General features: G+C 45.2%; 1 protein-coding gene and 1 non-coding gene across 3 annotated transcripts in view; one reads left to right on the top strand and one right to left on the bottom strand.

The window, feature by feature from the left end:
• FARP1 (FERM, ARH/RhoGEF and pleckstrin domain protein 1) overlaps positions 1-20,622 on the top strand; it is a 323,140-nt gene that overhangs the window by 169,768 nt on the left and 132,750 nt on the right. The window lies entirely within an intron of this gene.
• TRNAD-GUC (transfer RNA aspartic acid (anticodon GUC)) lies at positions 1,629-1,699 on the bottom strand. The gene has a single exon. It is a non-coding gene; the product is annotated as a tRNA-Asp (tRNA).

Below are 20,622 nucleotides of genomic sequence, written 5' to 3'. Positions count from 1 at the left end.
CAGTACATTCCTGGGACTTGGATTATTCAAAGCTTAGAGTTTTCTAGACTATAGTGTATCATTTAATCTTCCTAGGGGCTAGTGCCTGAAGAAGAGGCACTTCAAGTAAGTAAATTAACGTGATTGTGGAAATGTTTTGGCAGGGTCCTTTTGGGGGCCAGGGGAGCGGAGTGGAAACAAGCCAAGAAATGGTGGTACATGGAAAACACACGCAGGAACACTTAACCTGTTTAAGGACCAAATGTTTTCACTGTTTATTCAAGGGCACATGGGCTCAGTGGCATATGGCTCAGACCTCTTTAAAAAGCAGAAACTGAAAACTGCCCTTTTGAGCACAAGCCTGGGCCAGGGCTGGGAGGTTGCTCAGGGCAACCTGGTTAATTAGGGTGACTGGATTTCACAAACAAAACAGATCAGCCTGGCTCTAGCCACGAACATTCACAGACAAACATTTTTGCCTTTAGAAAGCCAGATTCTGTTTAAGGAAAACTTATTGTAGACATACCTCAGTGTTGACCCCTCTGTAGATCCTCTGTGGGCCCTGCTGAGAATCAGGAAGCAGAAAGGAATTCTCCATGCTTTGGGTTTTGCTGCCCCACGTTTGTTTCTGACACAAAAGCAGGGGCCGGCCAGTTAGCTGTGACTCTACTCCTGGATGGAAAGCCATCATCACACCTCCAGGAAAACACAGCGAGTGCACTTAAAGAAATTCATTCTTCCACTTCTGTAGAGTGTCCTGTGAGTACCAAGTGCTAATTGACACGTCTTTTTTTTTTGGATGCTTGTCATTTTGCCTCTAGCAAAGAATTAATTTATATCTTACATTCAATCCTCCACTCCCTACTTGGTGCTTTCGCCTTGCCCGCTCCCCACCACCACCACCTTTTTATAACCATTGCAGCCACGAATCACCAAAGATGGCCACTTTTGCTTTCCCTAAGCCTCTTCTTCCAACCACAGGTGGATCTAGTTTACCAGACCTATCCTTGAGAGTCATAGTCAGGCAAGCACCATCTTTTTTCCCTGTTTGCCAGACAAGAGAAAAGGTAAGAGGAAGAGTGAGGAAGAGCTTCTTCAGTATCTCATTAGGGTGAAAATCTGGCCATTAGTTCTCAGTTATGGGATATATCCCTTCTCTCTAGTAGATTAGCAAGCTGAGTAGCCTGGTAGGTATTGATCTGCAGCGGTGGGTGCTTTGAAATCAAGGGTGATGGAGAGGAAGGCAAGTGATAAACCCACCTGAATAAATGATCCAAGAGGCGCCAGAGTCCTGGTGGGGGGAGATCGTGGAACCAGGATGAGCTGGGGTGCCCCCGGGGTATTTGCTCGAGGTTCTGGAGATGACCAGTTGACCCGGTGCAGTTTTCAGTTTTCCTTGGACTTGCTCTCTGGGTAGCAGGCTCTAGACTCTAAAGGAAATCTCAGTAAAATTTCCCTTGAAGGGGCATTGCAACATGTGTGAACCTCAAACAGCATTATGCTAGGTGAAGGATGCATGCATATAAAGTCACTAAGTCGTGTTTGAGTCATTGTGACTCTATGGACTGTAGCCCACCAGGCTCCCCTGTCCATGGGAGTCTCCAGACAAGGATACTAGAGCAGGTTGCCATTTCCTTCTTCAGGAGGTCTTCCCACCCTAGGGATTGAACCCAGGTCTCCTGCTTGACAGGCAGATCCTTTACCACTGAGCCACCTGGGAAGCCAAGCCAGGTCCAAATGACTACATCTTGAAATGAATTTATAGAGGCAGAAGGCAAATGGCTGTCTGGGGCCAGGAGCAGGAACCGGTTACAAGCCGACTGAGGGAAATGTTTAGGGGAGATGGAAACGTTCTAGAACTGAATTGTGGTAATATTAGTATCACCACCTACATTTACTAAAAATTGTTGAGTTAGACACTTACGGTGGTCGAATTTATTCAGTAACTTGGCCCAAGTCACATAGTTAGTGGCAGAGCCAGAATTTAAAATAACAGTTGTTCTGTGACCTCTAAAAGTTGGCATCAATACATGAAAAACATTATTGCTGTTAGTTATAAATGTAGAGGGAAATGAAGAAAACAGTAAAAACTCATACATATTTAGTATGCCATAATTTAAATTTTCAAACGTATGAAGTGAGAATTTTTAAACGTATGAGAGTGGTTTGAACAGTGCTTGCCTCCTCCTTGTCCTGTCATTAGGACACGACACCGAGTATCTTTGCTCTGCCTTGGTCCGTTGTCGTATTCCTTTCTTAACGTTTGGGTCAGCTTCCAGCACTTTGTCCTTTGCACTTTCAATGTCAGGATGTATCTCTGAGAATTTCTTTCACGCGAAGCTTTTCTCCAGCCTCTCTTCCTGGGACATTTTCATCCTTTTCATCACAACCACTTTCTTCATTTTTGCCCATAGATATCTGGCTGCATCTTTAGAGTCTCATATGTGGTGGCAGCATCAACGTTCTTGTGTTGAATGTTCTTTCAACTGTTTCCAGCTATTTCCTTAACATCGTGTATGTTCCTTCACATTTTGCTTCATTTTGCTTCGTGTTTTATGTTCACTTCTTGCCTCTACTTTCCTCTCTGTGTGTCTGTCCCTTTTTATGTGATCCATTTTTGTGAAACGTTGTATGGACTTATCACGGGGAGACAGGGAGGTCACACTGCCATACGCTTTGCTGCCTGTGGGCGCTGTGGGCAGTGACCCACCGCCTAGAAACCGCAAGATGTGATGTGATTAGTCATTGATCAAAAATATGCATCTGATCCTGACAGAGTGAAAAATGTGAGGAAAGAGGAACTTAAAAATTATAAACGCAGAAGCTTCTTCATCCTGCACGTTATAACCTGAGATTTGAAAGTGTGGTGGATATGAGCCGCAACTGGGAAAACTGTAGATTCTGGGTGATGGGAAGAAACCTGCAAGGGCTGCATGTAACCAGCAGATGAACAGGTGGTGGCAAAGTGGGTCATCACGTGGATTTGTTTTAAACACTAACTTTATCTCCCCAAGAAATAATGTATTAAAATTCTTTATTCAAGTATAGTTGATTTACAGTGTTGTTAGTTTCTGATGTACAGCAAAGTGATTCATATATATGCAGAGTAATTCATATATATACATGTATAGTATTTAAGTGGGGCTTCCCGGATGGCTCAGTGGGTAAAGAATCCGCCTGCAATGCAGGAAACACAGGAGATGCAGGTTCAGCCCCTGGGTCGGGAAGATTCCCTGGAGGAGGAAATGGGAACCCACACCAGTATTCTTGCCTGAGAAATCCTATGGACAGAGGAGCCTGGCGGGCTGCAGTTCAAAGGATTGCGAAGAGTCGGACACGACGGAGCAACTAGCACAGCACGTGGTATTTAGGTGCACTCGAATTGTTTGTCGAGATTGTTGAGATTTTGTTTTAAATTTTGCATTTGAGAAGAACCTTTATTTATCCTTCTTCCTGCTCACCCCTCTTGCAAAAGAGTCAGAGGCTCCTTGGGGTCAGGGGTCAGCCCATCCCTCTTCTCAATCACCCGAGAAGGAGAGCTTAAAGGGAGAGGACCTGCATTCCCAGAAATTGTCAGGGTTCTGAAAATAAGAGGGTGCCACATTTGGAGGCCCGTGGTAGGTCTGGATGTGGTAGTTAGGAAGTTTAGCAGGAGACTGACTCGTCTTACAGTCTGGTAGTATTATCAGTGATAGCTGTAGTTACAGCAGAAACAATACCACTCGCCCATCAGCAACAGCATCAATACTGGATATTGAGCTCCCGCTGTAGGCCTGGTACCCCTCAGTGCACTTTTTACATGTGAGAGTTTCACCCTTCAACAAACCTGAAGGGGAAGTTGTATGATCCTCATTTTACAGACAAAGAAACTAGAGCCCAGAAAGATCAATGCTCTATCAAGGTCACGGCCAAGGAGCAGCTGAATGGAATTTTATCTTAGGCTTTCTCACTCCAGAAGGAATGCGACTGGCAAAGCACCAGCTGATCAGAAGCCCCCCAACCCCACCACCCCCGTTGACTTTATGAATTTTGACCTTTAAAATGTTTAGTGTCTTTTAGTTCCATGACAAGCTCTCTTAACCTTTTTTCAGCCAGCTCAAAGTGAAAAGTGAAAGTCACTCAGTAGTGTACAGCTCTTTGCAACCCCATGGACTATACAGTCCATGAAATTCTCCTGGCCAGAATGCCTTTTCCTTCTCCAGGGATCAAACCCAGGTCTCTCCTGCATTGCAGGCGGATTCTTTACCAGCTGAGCCACAGGGGAAGCCCAAGAATACTGGAGTGGGTAGCCTATCCCTTCTCCAACAGATCTTCCCAATCCAGGAATTAAACCAGGGTCTCCTCATTGCAGATGGATTCTTTACCAACTGAGCTGTCAGGGAAGCCCTTTCAGCCAACAAAGACAAGAAAAATTGACAGATGGTAAATCAGGTGTATGTGTGTGTTGGTAAAATGATAGCTTTTTTTAAACGCAATTCTAGTATTTTGGTAGGTGACCCTTTTCGACTTTAAAAAATCTTTTCTTTCTAAGAGAAATTTTATATATAATTCTCAGCTCCCAGAAAGAACTTGTATTTTAAAAACTAAATTTTGATGAGCAGGACTGGCCTTGGTAATGATGTGTTTGCCTTGCTTGCGAATTCAGCTCTCTATTTAAGATGGTCTTTGCTACATTGCCAAGGTTCATGTTTGCTCTCCAAATTATAAAGATTAGAGATGGAGAAAAGGTAGATTTCTTCGAACATTTTGGTTCTGATTTTGATGATGTGTGAAGACATTTTGGAATGTCTTTTTTTTTTTTTCTTCCCCACTTGAAAAGAGGTTCACATAACTCAATGGAATAGTTCAGTGACTCCCAGCCAGGGTGTGTTGTCTTGTTTTAGGAAGATGTGGAGGCTGGGGACATTATTTATAAGAAGAAAGTCGAGAAAACAAAGCAAGCATCTCTGGCATAAGAGTGAGAGGAAATTTTGGCACAGAACAGAGTTGAATGCTGCTCTAGTTGAATGGGTTTCTCTAGGGCCTGACCTGCCAGACTGGGGCTCTTTCTGCCTTTTGTTTCAGCCACTGTCACCAGCTGCCTTCACATGTTTATGCTGTTCTTTCTGACTGGATCGCAGGCATAATTTGGATAAACAGGGCAAGAGGAAAGGGTGGAATTTTTCATGGGCTGTTCAGGCAGTGAGGTTGAATTGTGTCCCTCATCAAGCGGCCTGTTGACATCCTAACCCTTAAACGCTTGTGAATGTGAGCTTGTTTGGAAAAAGGGTCTTTGCAGATGTAGTTAAGATGTGGGCTCTGATGAGGTCAGACTGGAGTAGGGGAGTCCTTGATCCAGTATGACTAGTGTCCTGAGGAGGAGAGGGGAGAGACACAGCAGAGCCAGGTGAAGACGGAACAGAGGCTGGAGTGATTTGTCTCCAAGCCGGGGATCGCCAGGGATGTCGGGATGCCCCAGAAGGCAGGAAGCGAAGCCAGAACCAGATTCTCTCTCAGAGCCTCCGGTCGGAACCAGCCCTGCCCACACCTTGATCTCAGACTTCCAGCCTCCTGCATTGTGGCAGAATGGTTTTTGTTTGGAGCTCCCAGTTTCTGGTCCTTTCTCACAACAGCCGTAGGAAGCTGATAGACACCCCCGACATCAGACTGCTGCGGGCACTTACCTCCGCCTTTGCAACACTTACAGGCGGCTGCATCAACGTACGCATGTTTTGTGACGAAGGGAAAAGTAGCCTTCGGACGAGAAATGTGGATGAAATAGCCTCTCACAGCACCAGGAAGGGGTGAAAAGTGAAGACCCCATCAGCCCGCCTGTGAGGGCCACTTACACCCGCCGCCTCCCGCCCAGACCAGAAGCCCTGTTACATTTCACTTTCAGGGAAGGATGTGCGTGTCAGGAAGAACCTACTGTGAAAGTCGTCAGGGTCTAAACAGGGACTGCACTTGGAGGGTCACATGCTGGTGACTCCTCCTGTTTGTCCCGAGACCTCCCCCAAGCAGTGTCCGCGTTTGCGATGGGCTAGGCTGGGTCCACCGTCCTGTCGGGTGGGAAGGGCCGAGCGCGCGAGGAGTTGGTTCAGACCAGGGAGGGGCGAGTACACTTGGGGTGGAACTTGGCTCTTGTCCTCCATGTGCAATGTGGAGGCTGCTGTGAAATTCACACCCTGCTAAGAAAGTGGAAGGAATGAACCTTTTCTCAAGAGTCTCCGGTACATCTGGTGCTCTGCTGGGCCCCAAAATGTGTTGCTTTAATTTTTAGAAACACTTCCAAGCCAGTGATTTATCGTAGTACTTCCAACATGACCTAATAATAATTAAAATTTCCCGCAAATAATTCCTACCTTTTGGTGTAATGTTAGGATACACAGGGTCAGGTATATAAGGTACAATCAGACCTTGATGATGTTGAGGGTTTGGTTGCAGACTGCTGCAGTAAAGCAAATATTGCAATAAGGTGAGTCACGTGAATGCTCCTGGTTTCCCAGTGCATGTAAAAGTTGTATTTATACTGTAGTCTGAGTGTTCAGTAGCATCATATCTTGAAATATATATAATTTCAAAGGACTTTATAAGAACTTCCCTGGTGGTCCGGTGGTTAAGACTTTGCTTTTCAGTACAAGAGTCTCTTATACTGCAAGGAGATCCAACCAGTCCATTCTAGAGGAGATCAATCCTGGATGTTCATTGGAGGGACTGATGCTAAAGCTGAAACTGCAATACTTTGGCCACCTCATGCGACGAGTTGACTCACTGGAAAAGACTCTGATGCTGGGAAAGGTTGGGGGCGGGAGGAGAAGGGGACGACGGAGAATGAGATGGCTGGATGGCATCACCGACTCTGTGGACATGAGTTTGAGTGAACTCCGGGAGTTGGTGATGGACAGGGAGGCCTGGCGTGCTGTGATTCATGGGGTCGCGGAGAGTTGGACACGACTGAGCGACTGAACTGAACTGAACTGAACTGAACAAGAGGTGTGGGTTTGATCCCTGGGAGCTAAGATCCTACATGCTTTGGGGCCAGAAAACCAAAACAGAAGCAGTGTTGTAAGAAATTCAATAAAGACTTAAGAAAAAATGGTCCACATAAAAAAAAAAATTTTTTTTTTTTTTTAAAGAAGACTTTATTGCTAAAAATTGCTAACAACCTTCTGAGCCTTCAGTAAACTGTAATTGTCTTGGCTGGTGGAGGGTTTGAAATATTGCAGGAGTTGCCAAAATGTGACACAGAGACATGAAGTGAGCAAGTGGTGCCCATAGCCTTGTTTGACGCAGCTTCCACGGATGTTAAATTGGTAAAAACAACAGCAACGACAACACCACACCAACATGATATCTGCAAAGCACGATAAGGCAAAATGCAGTGAAATGAGGCCTGCCCATGTCTGGTACAATTTGCATCGTTCAGTGGGTGCTCAATAAATGCTAGCTTTTCGTTTCTTCACATCAATCAACCTAAAAATCAAATACTAGACTGTAAGGGACAGTGCTGAGTGGTATTTATTATATTCTTCAAAGTACTGTTGTTAATTTTGCAACTGGAGATGGCTCAAAAAAGAAAGGAAAAAGCCTCTGGTGGATTCCTGTGTCATTTGATGTTGCTGCAGTATCTGCTGTAAGGAAATCTCAAATACAGGGTACCCTTTCCTGGGGCGACCTGGCCACTGGGGAAGTAGGTTGATCAGAGTAGGGAAGAGAGCCCAGCAGACCATCTTCACATGCTGCGTTGATGTGTCATTGAGAGAAAACTTTTTGTTTTCCTGGGGCCTCGGGTTGGAGGCACCAGATAGTTTGCAGATTTGGAGTGAGGATTCCAGAAGGGGACCAGGGTGATATGGTGGGGAGAGTGGCTAGGGGCACAGTGGCAGATGGACAGAGTGGCGCGGAGAGCCACTAGGGCTCTGCCTCACGCCTCCTTGGACCTTTTCAGATGGTTGCACAATGACAATTGATAGCAAATTAAGGATGAAATGTTTTAAGCAAAGATGTTCTATTAATATGGCTGATGTATTGTCAAGTGCTTATCTGACTGAAGCCAGTGAATATCACAACTCAAGTGACTTACCTGTGCCCTTCCATTTCCCCCTCCAGAGGGAGTTTCAGGGCATGAATATGAGGCTAAAAAGGAAAGTTAGTCGCACAGTCATGTCCGACTCTTTACAATCCCATGGACTGTAGCCCTCCAGGTCCTCTGTCCATGGAATTCTCCAGGCAAGAGTACTGGAGTGGGTTGCCATTCCCCTGTCCAGGGGATCTTCCTGACCCAGGGATCGAACCCGGGTCTCCTGCATTGCAGGCAGATTCTTTTCCAACTGAGCTCTAGGAAATACGCAGCCTTATATTGAAGGACCGTGTGCTGGTAGGAGGATGAGGCTGCTTTGGGGAGATCACGGTCAACGCAGGCAGTGGTACCAGCCAGTGATACACGTCTGTGCTCTTCTTCCTTCCCTTCGTGATGTTATGGGGAAGTTACGATGTAAAGGTTGTTCTTAAAGTCTGAGTCACCATCTTTAGGAGAATTCACTGATGGCTTTCTGAGCTCCGGTTCAGCTGTTGAGCCATCAGGGAACACGAAACGCCGGGCAGATCTTGGTTTCAAGTCTGAGTCATAATTATTGTCCTCAAATAAAACAGCTCTTAAAGCTTTGTTTTTCAGCACCTCATTACCATTAATAATCTGAGATAGTTTCAGATGCTTAGCAAATGCAGGCCTATCCCTCCTACGGGTCATGCAGTCAGTCCTTTCCGACTATAAAAATAAACGCGATCTTATGTAAGGGGCCGGGGCGTGCAGGGGAGCCTGTGAGAGGAGGTGGTTTCGGGTGGATGATGCGGGCTCTGCTGGCAGGGACTGAACTCCCGTCTCTGTCAGTGCTCGGCTGGGTTCTCTTCTCATTCAGGATTTGCTGTCCGTCCGCATCTCAGGATGGTGCTTGGCTGCCCACACAATTGGCGGGATAGGAAACGTTCCCCTTGGGTGGATGGATTTGGGGAAGGTGACTTCTTGGGGCAGAGACAGCAACCCCACGCCGCCCCCAAAGCTACCAGCTCAGCTCCTTCCTGCAGACTTGACTCTGCTCAGGGACCAAGGCCGGAGCATCAGAATCTTAAACACTCCTTCCTTCTGGCCCTAGCCCTGGGATTGTGCTGGGCCTGGGGCGAGGTTGGTATGCCTGTATCCAGTGGCCACCCTTGGACATTTTTATCTTGGTCCAGTTTGTATGCAGTTTTCTTCCTGTCCGTTGGATTCTCTCTCGGCAGAGAGGGCTGTCCCACCTTGGGATGGGACCGTCTGCCCCACACCCCACAGCCCCTCCCTGGCCTCTGGCTGTCGTCCTGCTTCTGAAGCACATGGGCATCCTGAAAGAGCAGCCGTAGCACCTCTGACGGGCACGACACCACCCATAGCTCCTTGCTATCAGCCCCTACTGGCGTGTGTGCTCAGTCGCCAAGTCGTGTCTGACTCTTTGCGACCTCATGGACTGTGACTTGCCAGGCTCCTCTGTGGATGGGGTTCTCCAGGCAAGAATCCTGGAGTGGGATGCCATTTCCTCCTCCAGGGGATCTTCCTGGCCCAGGCGTTGAACCTGTGCCTCCTGCCTTAGTGGGCGGATGAACCACCTGGGAAGCCCTTAGTAAGTTACACTCAGTGTTAAGGGTTGTGTTCAGTTCAGTTCAGTCGCTCAGTCGTGTCTGACTCTGCGAACCTGTGGGCTGCGGCACGCCAGACCTCCCTGTCCATCCCCGTTTATTCGTCACAAGAATGCTGCTGGGTGGGTGCTTTATTACCCTGTTTCACAGATGAGGAAATGAAGGCACGGAGAGGGTGGGGAATTTTCCCAAGGTCACACAGGGCTCGCTGGGTGGCCCCTATACTCTAACTATAGCAGACACCCCTGCCGTCCAGCTGCCGGTGCTGCCCCCGTCTCCACACGGGGCCATGACCCCTCTAACCCACACCCATGAGACCATCACCCCAGAGGGTGCAGCCAGCTCGAGCAGCCCCACGTTTGCACAGTCACCTTCCTCTCATTTCAGGGCCTCCCAAGCCAGGTGCACCGCCTCCTCCTTCTTTCCCCAGTGGGGCACCTTTGAGTGACAGCTGGCTTCATTGCCAGAGCCGTCTGTGAACAGAGCTAAAGTTCCATTCGTAACAAGCTGATGCCAAAAGACCACATCTCAAGTCTGTTTATAATTTTTTCCAATGATTATATTATCGGGAAATTTAGGTGAAATGGGTTTTGCTCCTTAAAGTGGCATTGGGGTGGCCAGTGATGTGCTGTAGGCAGAGATCAAATGAGGCCTGATGTTTGAACGTGTGTGATTAGGAGATTCATTGTAAAGAGTCAAGACCTGCTTAGAAGCAACCAGTGGGAATCAAATAGGTGTTCTTTTCATCCTGTTTTGCAACCTGTTTTTGGTATATTGGTAAACCTGGAAAGGAAGACTTATAAGGCTGATTTTAAATATCCCCCGATGTTAACAGTTTTTGGATCAGAAACTCTGAGGGTAAGTGTTGGGCTTCCTCTCGATTCTCATCTGTACTGGATGTAGGAAGCTTCTGTCAGCTCCCACTCCCTGTCCTGATATCATCTGGGCAAGATGCTTTCTTGTTTTGACCAAAGCTCAGTACAGCTTTGTGTACTCAGATGATACACAAAGCTTCCTTCGTGGCTTTGATGGTAAAGCATCTGCCTACAATGCAGAAGATATGGCTTTGATCCCTGGATCAGGAAGATCCCCTGGAGCTGGAAATGGCAACCCATCCCCGTATTCTTGCCTGGAGAATCCCATGGACAGGGGAGCCTGGTGGGCTGCAGTCCAAAGCGATGCAAAGAGCTGGACAACACTGCGCGACTAACACACAACATACACACAAGCGTAAAGGAAATCTTGAGGTTGTGAGAAATTTTTTAGTGAAACCCCACCTCGAACAGTCTGCGCTGTTGCTTAGAAATGAAGACATTCACTCCATAAATGTATTTGGAAATGGAAATTTTGTTCTTGAGACAAGACTTCCCTTCATTAGACTATAAGGCCCCTTTCCACTATGAAGGTGATTGTTTTGTTTCTATCCACCTGTTTTCCAATGATGGTAAAGATGGAATTGTCCACTTGGCTCAGAGGTTAAAGCGTCTGCCTGCAATGCGGGAGACCTGGGTTCGATCCCTGGGTTGGGAAGATCCCATGGAAAAGGAAATGGCAACCCACTCCAATATTCTTGCCTGGAGAATCCCATGGATGCAGGAGCCTGATGGGCCTCCAGTCCACGGGGTCGCAAAGAGTCGGACACGACTGAGCGGCTTCACTTTCACTTTCTTTGGGGATAAGTGACTGTCTTGATCAGCTCCAGCTGCTGTAAGGAAATGCCATGGGCTGGGTGGTTTAGACAATGAAAATGTGTCTTCTTACTATTATGGAGATTGGGAAGTGCTGGCTGATTCAGTTCCTGGTGAGGTCTCTCTGCCTGACTTGCAGACTGCCACCTTCTCCCTGTGTCCTTCCCTGGGGGAGAGGGGGAGCGCGCTTTCTGGTGGCTCCTCTTATAAGGACACTAATCCTCTTAGGCCAGGGCTGCACCCTTCTGAGCTCACTGAACCATAATGACTTGCTTACCTCAAACTCAGCCACATGGGGATTTGGGGCTTCAGAATATAGGAATTTTGCAGGGACACACAATTCCATCCATAAGCCGTGTAATCAGGGAGAAGATGAGACCCAAGGCAAGAGACTGGGAGGTAGCCAGACCACCCTGTGTCTCCCTAGCATCTAACGGTTGAAGGTGGCTGTTGCTTTCCTGGGCCTCTTGCCACGTTCCCTGCCTGGTCTTGCATGCTTCTGGGTGGTGAGGTGAGCTGGGGAGACCTGGATTGCTACCCAGGCCGCCGCAGCTCTTCTACTAAGCAGCCCGCCTTTTCTTCCCTTCTGCTGTGTTTCTCTAGAGTTCCTGCCTTGCCTTCGGTTCCAGGTAGTGGGTGATGGGGTTGCCATTGCTTGTCTAAGCCTCTGGTGGCTTTTGCATATGGAGAGAGAGTGTGTGTGTGTGGCTGTTTCATTTGTGCATCTGTGTAATATGTAAGATACGTATGTTTTCAGACGTGTATATATTACACCCTTTGGAGTTTAGTTTTTAAACAGTAAATACTAGGAAGTGTTTGTCACTCAGTTGTATCCAACTCTTTGCGATCCCATGGACTGTAGCCTGCCAAGCTCCTCTGCTCATGGAATTTTCCAGGCAAGAATACTGGAGTGGGTTGCCATTCCCTTCTCCAAGCAATCTTCCCAACCCAGGGATCAAACCCTGGTCTCCCACCAGGGAAGCCCCATATACTAGAAAGAGAAGACTGCAATCCATTATGGAAAACCAAGAATAAGCTTACAGTCTTCATTATTTTTCTATTTTCCCACCATAAATTTATATATAAACCTGCAGTCGAGCATGTTTAAAAAATTTACAACTCAAGTATCACTAGGTAGGATCAAATCAGTTTTATTTCTTAAGCAACTTGTTATCATTGACTATTCTAGAATATTTTAAAAATTTCAGCTGTATCTGGGTTTAATTGAAATAAATTTGTAAGATTTTAAAAGTGTCTATTGTGGGATTTATGTGTATATGAAAGGATTCTCCCTATCTAGTTAATTAGCACATCCATTGCCTCACATTTCCCTTGGGCTTCCCTTGCGCCTTAGCTGGTAAAGAATCCGCCAGCAATGCTGGAGACCTGGGTTGTTTTCTGGGTTGGGAATATGCCCTGGAGAAGGGAAAGGCTACCCATTCCAGTATTCTGGCCTGGAGAATTCCATGGACTGTCCATGGGTTTGCAAAGAGTCAGACACAACTGAGTGACTTTCACTTTCTTATTTTTGTGTGTGGGTAAGAACATTTCATCCTTGGAAGAAAAGTTATGACCAACCTAGACAGCATATCAAAAAGCAAAGAGATGACATTGCCAACAAAGGTCTGTCTAGTCAAAGCTATGGTTTTTCTAGTAGTCATGTATGGATGTGAGAATTGACTATAAAGACAGCTGAGTGCTGAAGAACTGATGCTTGTGAACTGTGGTGTTGGAGAAGACTCTTGAGAGTCCCTTGGACTGCAAGGAGATCCAACCAGTCCATTCTGAAGGGAATCAGTTCTGAATATTCACTGGAAGGACTGATGCTGAAGCTGAAACTCCTATACTTTGGCCACCTGATGCAAAGAACTGACTAATTTGAAAAGACCCTGATGCTGGGAAAGATTGAAGGCAGGAGAAGGGGACGACAGAGGATGAGATGGTTGGATGGCATCACTGACTTGATGGACATGAGTTTGAGCAAGTTCTGGGAGTTGGTGATGGACAGGGAGGCCTGGCGTGCTGCAGTCCATGGGGCTGCAAAGAGTCGGACATGACTGAGCGACTGAACTGAGGAACATTTAAATTCTACTCTGTTAGCAGATTTCAATGTTTTACCATACAGTGTTGTCAACTATAGTCACCATGTCATCCACTAGATCCTCAGAGCTTATTCATCTTATCACTGAAAGTCTTTACCGACATGTAATTCCCCACCCGCCACCCCAGCCCTTGGCAACCATCGTTCTCTTTCTTTTTTTTTTAAAGATTCCATGTATAAGTGATACTGTGCAGTATTTGTCTTTCTCTGCCTGTCTTATTTCACTTAGCATAGTACCCTCCAGGGCAAAAATATGGTAGAATATTTTTAATACAGATACAGGCCTCACCTTTATTTTTGAAATCTGGATACCTAGATTCACTGAAAAAGACATTCTTTTCTTGAAGTCAATTGGGAAAAAAACTAAAAGTATATTTTGAATTACATCAACAGAAGAGAATTACTGAATTACAAAACTTAGGCTGGGTACAGGTAGCCAGCAAATTGGGCAAAACTATAATCAGACAAAAACCAGGCAGCAAGGGATCTCCAGATTGTTCAGAGGGCAGAAATAATAATTTCTGAATTACTGTAAACAGAGAACTCAAGTAGAAAATGGAAATAGATTCTCAGGCTCCAAGGGCATCTCAGACAGCAGGTTGGGAGTGCACTTGAGGACTCTGGTGTTACCTGAACCTGGTCCGGGGCTCAGACGCCCTCTCTCTCTCCCTCGTGGGCCCGCCTTCTTTCTTCTGCCGACCTGCATTCCTGGCTTTGCCAGGCCTTGTGGAAGGTGGAAGATGCCCATCCTGGGACATGAGCCCAGAGTCACAGCCCTGCCCCCAGGGGAGAGGCACGGTCGTGTTCTCAGCTCCAGTTCCAAATTCCCCGAAAAAGCTCTCCGCTTGGCCCAGGTATGCTCAGCCCGCCTCTGTCTCCACCCGCCAACCCTCTGCCCTGTGAATGATCTGGAGGTGCCCCTCTTGCTGGCTCATTTTTATCTCTCTGATTATAGTTCTGCTCAATTTGCTGGCTACCTGTACCCCATCCTAAGTTTTGTGAGGCTGAATTTTTAGGATCATCTTTAGAAGATGAGAATGAAATGAAAGGGAGCCCTGGGATTCATATCCCTAATTTATCCCGGCAGCTGATGGCACAGTCACTGCCTAATGGGCTGTTCAGGTGGGTTCTTAAGTCAGAGAAGAATGAGCAGATTCAGCTTGCTCCCTTGGTGTCCCAGCGACACCTTAGACAAACTTCAGTATTAGTTGGAATTTGAATTGTAAACAAAGCTGTCCTAAAGCAGTCATTTAGTCAGAACTCCTCCAACAATGACCTTTGAAAAAATGCAGTCACTGTTCTCATCCGTTTTTCTGTTTTCTTCTTTTTTTTTTTTGCAAATTCATAGCATTAATTTTTCTGTTTCTTTTTTTGGTATTCTCTATATTTTATTCATTGTTCTGAATTCATTATTATATTTAATTCATATAAGCCAAGAAAGTAGGCTGGTTGATATTTTATACCTAGCACAGTACAATATATATATATTTTAGTTGACCGTAGTTGGCTTATAATATTGTGTTCGTTTCAGGTATACAGCTTCAGACTCTTTTCTTTGTAGGCTATTACGAGCTATTGAATATAGTTCCCTGTGGTGTAGAATAAATCCTTGTTCTATTTTACATATAGCTGTGTGTTGTCTATGACTCTCATATCCCTAGTTTACCCTTCCCTGTCCTCTTTCCCCTTTGATAACTGTAAGTTTGTTTTCTATGTCTGTGAGTCTGTTTATGCTTTGTAAATAAGTGATTTGTATTTTTTAGATTCCATGTATAAGTGATAAATAATATTTGTCTTTGACTGACTTCATTTAGTATGATAAATCTAGATCCATCCATATTGCTGCAAATGGCAGTATTTCATTCTTTTTTTGGCTGAATAATACTCGATTGTGTGTCTGTACCACATCTTTATCCATTCATCTGTTGGTGAATATTTAGATAGCTTCCATGTCTTGGCTATCGTTAAGTGATGCTGCTACGAACATTGGAGTGCATGTATCTTTTTGAATTAGAGTTTTCATCTTTTCCAGGCATATATCCCAGAGTAGGACTGCTGGATCATATGATAACTGTTTTTAGTCTTCTAAGGAACCTCCAGACTGTTTTCTGTAGCGTCTGTACCAATTTACATTCCCACCAACAGTACAGGAGGGTTACCTTTTCTCTACACCCTCTCCAGCATTTATTATTTGTAGACTTCTAAACAATGGTCATTTGACCTGTGTCAGGTGGTACCTCATTGTAGTTTTGATTTGCACTTCTCTAGTAATTAGCAACGTGGAACATCTTTTCATGTTCCTGTTGGGCATCTGTGTTTCTCTTTTGGAGAAATGTCTATTTGAGTCTTCTGCCCATTTTTTGATGGGTTTGTCTTTTTTGACATTGAGTTGTATCAACTGTCTGTATATTTTGGAAATTAAGCCACTATTGGTCGCATCATTTGCAAATATTTTCCCCCAGTATGTAGGCTGTCCTTTTGTTTATAATTTCCTTTGCTGTGCAAAAGCTTATAAGTTTGGTCAGGTCCCATTTGTTTATTTTGCTTAATTTCCAGAATGATTAAATACTTAAGAATGAGAATATATTCTCAAGAATCAGAATAGAATTTAGTCACCTTTGTATTTATAACTAATATACCTTCTGAGCTGCATCACAGATGAACTGTGTCTAAAGAATTTCATATAAGTCAGAGTTGTAGCCGGAGAAGGCAATGGCAAGCCACTCCAGTACTCTTGCCTAGAAAATCCCATGGATGGAGGAACCTGGTAGGCTGCAGTCCGTGGGGTCGCTAAGGGTCGGACATGACTGAGCAACTTCACTTTCACTTTTCACTTTCACACATTGGAGAAGGAAATGGCAACCCACTCCAGTGTTCTTGCCTGGAGAATCCCAGGGACGGGGGAGCCTGGTGGGCTTCCGTCTATGGGGTCACACAGAGTCGGACACGACTGAAGTGACTTAGCAGCAGCAGCAGCAGAGTTGTAGCACTTGATTAATATGTTCAGTGTACTAGGAAAGTTTGTTCTTGAGGTCTGTGATTTAAGGGTTACAGTAATCCTTTATTTCATCTATAAATTTGAATTTTGGTATAGTCTTGGTTGCAAAGATGTTTTCTCAGTTCCAGGTGACTCTTAGTTTTCTTTGTTATAATTTGTGGCTTGGAAAGAATAAAGGCTCATGTTGCTTTTGGACTTTATTGCCTAGCCTTTCTTGAAGGAAATCCCATTTTCAGGAGGAGATCTTGCTGCATCTGAACCAGCCTGTGTATTTTGGCAGTACAGACAAGGAAAGTGCAGTTCTTCCTGCTCCTTATGTAAGATTCATTTTGTAGTGGATAACCTGGCTATTCAGAGTTTTCACATTTAATTTATAACTGTCTGCAAATTGTTACCAAGCTGAAATTCATGATTCATCTGTGGAGTCTGAATAGTTTGATGTAACAGTGATTTGACATTTACTGGAAAGAGTCTACTTTTGATGTGTTACTTTTAGAGAGCTCTTTTTCTAATGCCTTCAAAAGAAAATAGTTTACTACCATCGGAAAAAATATGAAGACTTCACTGATCTATTTTTTGTGGGCAAAGCATGTTGACCAAACCTGCTGTGTGTTTTGACCATCTTCCATGACCTGTTCTTTCACAACCATTCTCTTCCCAAACTCCTTTCCTTTTTCAAGCCTTTGGGCCAGTAAGACCCTTGGAAGCATCAGGTCCCAGTGGGCTGGACCCCATTCCGAGGGTCGTTAGGGTCTGTGCCTCAGTCACCATCCAAGGCAGACTCTCCCACTTGTTGGTTTCCATGACTCTTGACTGCCTTCCCACCAATCATGCAGGGCCTCCTGGGATTCTGCTTGTTGAGACATTAACACGTAATTGAAATTTCTTAGCCAAACTGGGTAGAGAAAGTGAAATGGATACTGGTAAGGCAATTCTGGATACTTTGTCGTGAACCATTGAGAGCCAATGAAGGTTTCCCAGCCTGGTTGGCAAATAACTTAGAAGGAACATTTGTGAAAATGAAAGAAGAATTGCTGGCTATGGCGTGGCCATTATTATTATGGAATAATAAACAGCACTCTCTTGAAACCTCATGATGTTATGGGGTTTCCTTTAGTGCATTACAGCAGCTCTGCCAGTCCTGTATGTTTTCTATTTGTCCTAGAAATCCTTGACGCATATGATTTTTATTATTTTTGCTCACCAAGGAACACATGCTTTGGTAGAAGGTCAGCGCTGGGGAGTGGTCCTTCCACCCTTTTATCCACACTTCAGAGCTCCTCTTCCTGGGAAATTGAGTTTCCATAATACAGCCCAGGGTGAACAGGAATTCCCTGGCTAGTGGCTTTGTCTTTCCAGGCCTGGGAGGGATCCTGGCAGAAGCCCACAGAAGGCAGCAGGGGGAAGCTGTGGACAGGACAGAACCAGCATTCTTGGGGCTGTCCAGACGACGTTCCTCAAGCGGGCGGCGTGTGGGGCCCTTGTGGTGGATTGCTGTTCAGAACCGTGGAACGTTAATATGGCAGAAACCCAGCTGGAGGAGTAAGAACCCAGGATTTAGGTGTTCGTCAGATTTTAGGAGCATAGAATTAGGTCAAACATAAAAATAAATGAGCTCTAGCAAGTGATCACAGTAAAAACTTTTAAAAGCATTTCATACAGCAGCATGCCCAGATCACAGGGTGGCCAACTCGAGCGTCCTTCACCCACACCAAACAACAGATGTTCAAACCCACCCCCAAGTCTCTCTGGATCACTGCTTCTCCCCTGGGTAGCATCTGTCCTGATTTGTAGCACCATCGATTAGTATGGTGAGTGGATTTGTAATCAGTGGCATCCATTTCTCATTCTTTGTTATCCACAGGGGATTGGTTTCAAGATCCCCTCCTCCAGATACGGATAGTCATGTCCCTTATATAAAGTGGCAGAGGACAGTCAGCTCCCAATATCCGGTGTTGGTTGAACTGGCAGAAGTGAAACCCGTGAATTCAGAGGGCCAACAGCATGTGTCCTTTTGTGTGAATTCTTTCATTGGGCCTTATGTTTGGGAGATTCGTGCCTGGTGTCACCCTGGCCGCAGTGTGTTCATTCTGATTACTGAAATGAACACCGCAATTTATTTATTCATTCTATTGATGATGGCTTGTTTCTAACTTGGGCCTATTGCAGTGTCTTTTGCTGAATGTATGTACCGATTTCTGATGCATGTTTATGAAAATGTTGGGTCTCTGCCTATGTTCCGCTTAGAAACGGTCCAGCAGTTTCCCAAAGGAGTAGTACCTGCTTCGTTTCCCGGGAGTTCTGTCCACTCCACGTCCTCACCAACATTTAGTATTGTCTGTCTTTCTCACACTAAGACACTTCTCAAAATGTTTTTAATTGTGGTAAAATATGTAACATAAAATTGACCCCTTTGAATTTCAGTGCATTCACATTGTAGTACAGCCAAGCTGTGGCACTTTTTTCATCCTGCAAAGCTGAAATGTTTGTGAGCATCCAAAGCCCTTAATATCAGGTGAAGTGCCTTGGAGGGGTTCATCATACTAGAATTTAGTGACCTCTTTGGGGTGGTAACCAAAATGACTGTGATGAATCACAGTACTTTATTCTTTCAGCTGGGAAGCATTGAAGGGATTTATTCTCTCCATGAACATAATTCATTTGATAGTCTCCTCTTTCCCCTCGGGGCCAAAAATTGGATCCAATTTATGGGAAATCCAAAACTGTAGGCCTCCTCCTTCTTCAGTCCTTTTAGTACTAATCCTACTAATCTTTAGATCTTCTTTTTCCAGAGGTCTCTTTACTGTCATATGTTTTCAATTCTGCCCCTTCTTAGACTTTACTAAGCTTTAGTGGAGCTTCCCTCCCCCTCCAAAGTGGCAAACTTCATGTCCTTTTACATAGTAATGGTAATATTTTTTATTTAGTGCTGGTAGGGCATGGTGCGTGGACGAGAGTGTGGAAAGATCTTGAGTTCTGGATGCTCGGGGGACGAATCGGCACAGTAGGAAACCAGCTGTTCCTACGAGAGAAATATTTACTCAAGATAGAGATCGCCAGGCTGTTTGTAAGTTTGGTTGTGCAAATCGTTTGTGGGCATGTGCTCACATACCCACACATGTGTGCAGGTCACCGTTAATTAACAGATCGGTTTCATTGCTTCTGAGTTTCTTGTACCATGTTGCTTCAAGTGACTTTCTGTTTTCCCACCAGAGCTCAGTGTCTCTGCCTCTGATGCTGCCTGAACTTATCTAGATAGAGAATATCCTGCCTCATGTGATGTAACCTTCTTCCTGAAACCCACAACTTCTCTCTCATCTCATATCTTTAAACCCCTTGGAGGTGGCAGCTCATTGCTTTCCAAGACAAGCTTTTAAGCAGTTGAATGCTTTTATTTTGGAATACTCATTCTCTTTAAGCTTAAAATCTCCTTTTCTATAATATTTTTTCCTTTCCCTCATTCTTTGAGCCGCAGCCCTGTCCTGTTTCGCTGGCTGAACCGGCAGAGTGCCTCTCTGTTATCAGCCTCAGGGTCGGCTGCTCTTGAGTTTGGATTCAACTGCGTCCACAGTCTTTGTCATTGGAATGGTCCAGGATTTGCTTTCCTGGTGCTGTTCTTAGGAAGTGGAGAGCGACGTGTTGTTAATGTTGCTAACGTTAAATTTTCTTGGCCAGCTCCTGTTTCTGCTGCCTGCTAAATTGTGGTGTCCCTTACCTCTCTTCATGAATCTTTCCATCCTTCATGACACCTGTCTGCAGGAAGCAGGTGTATTTCAGATAATACGAGTAAAGTTTCCCTCCCAACCTTCTTCTTTCAAATGTAAAATTTGTTGTGGATATAGCCCCCAAGGATCTTAGTTTGGGCTGCTGTAACAGATACCATAGACGGTGAGTGGCTTATAAACAAAAGAAATTGACTTCTCTCTGTTCCGGAGGCTGGGAGATCCAAAATCAAGGTGCTGGCAGATTTAGTGTCTGGTGAGAACCGAGTCTTGATTCATAGATGATTGCCTTCTTCTCCCTGTGTCCTCACACAGAGGAAGGGACAAGAGAACCCTTGGGAACCTTCCTTAAAAGGGCACTAATCCCATTCATGAAGGCTCCACCTTCCCATACCATCACAGTGGGGATTAGGTTTCAATGTATGGCTTTTGAGTGGGCTTCCACGGTGGCTCAAACAGTAAAGGATCTGCATGCAATACAGAAGA

The sequence above is a fragment of the Moschus berezovskii genome, chromosome 13 (genome assembly GCF_049115385.1).
Source record: "Moschus berezovskii isolate FMDL1 chromosome 13, NW_MosBer_1.0, whole genome shotgun sequence".
NCBI classification, from domain to species: domain Eukaryota; kingdom Metazoa; phylum Chordata; class Mammalia; order Artiodactyla; family Moschidae; genus Moschus; species Moschus berezovskii.
This window is presented reverse-complemented; position numbering and strand designations above follow the sequence as displayed.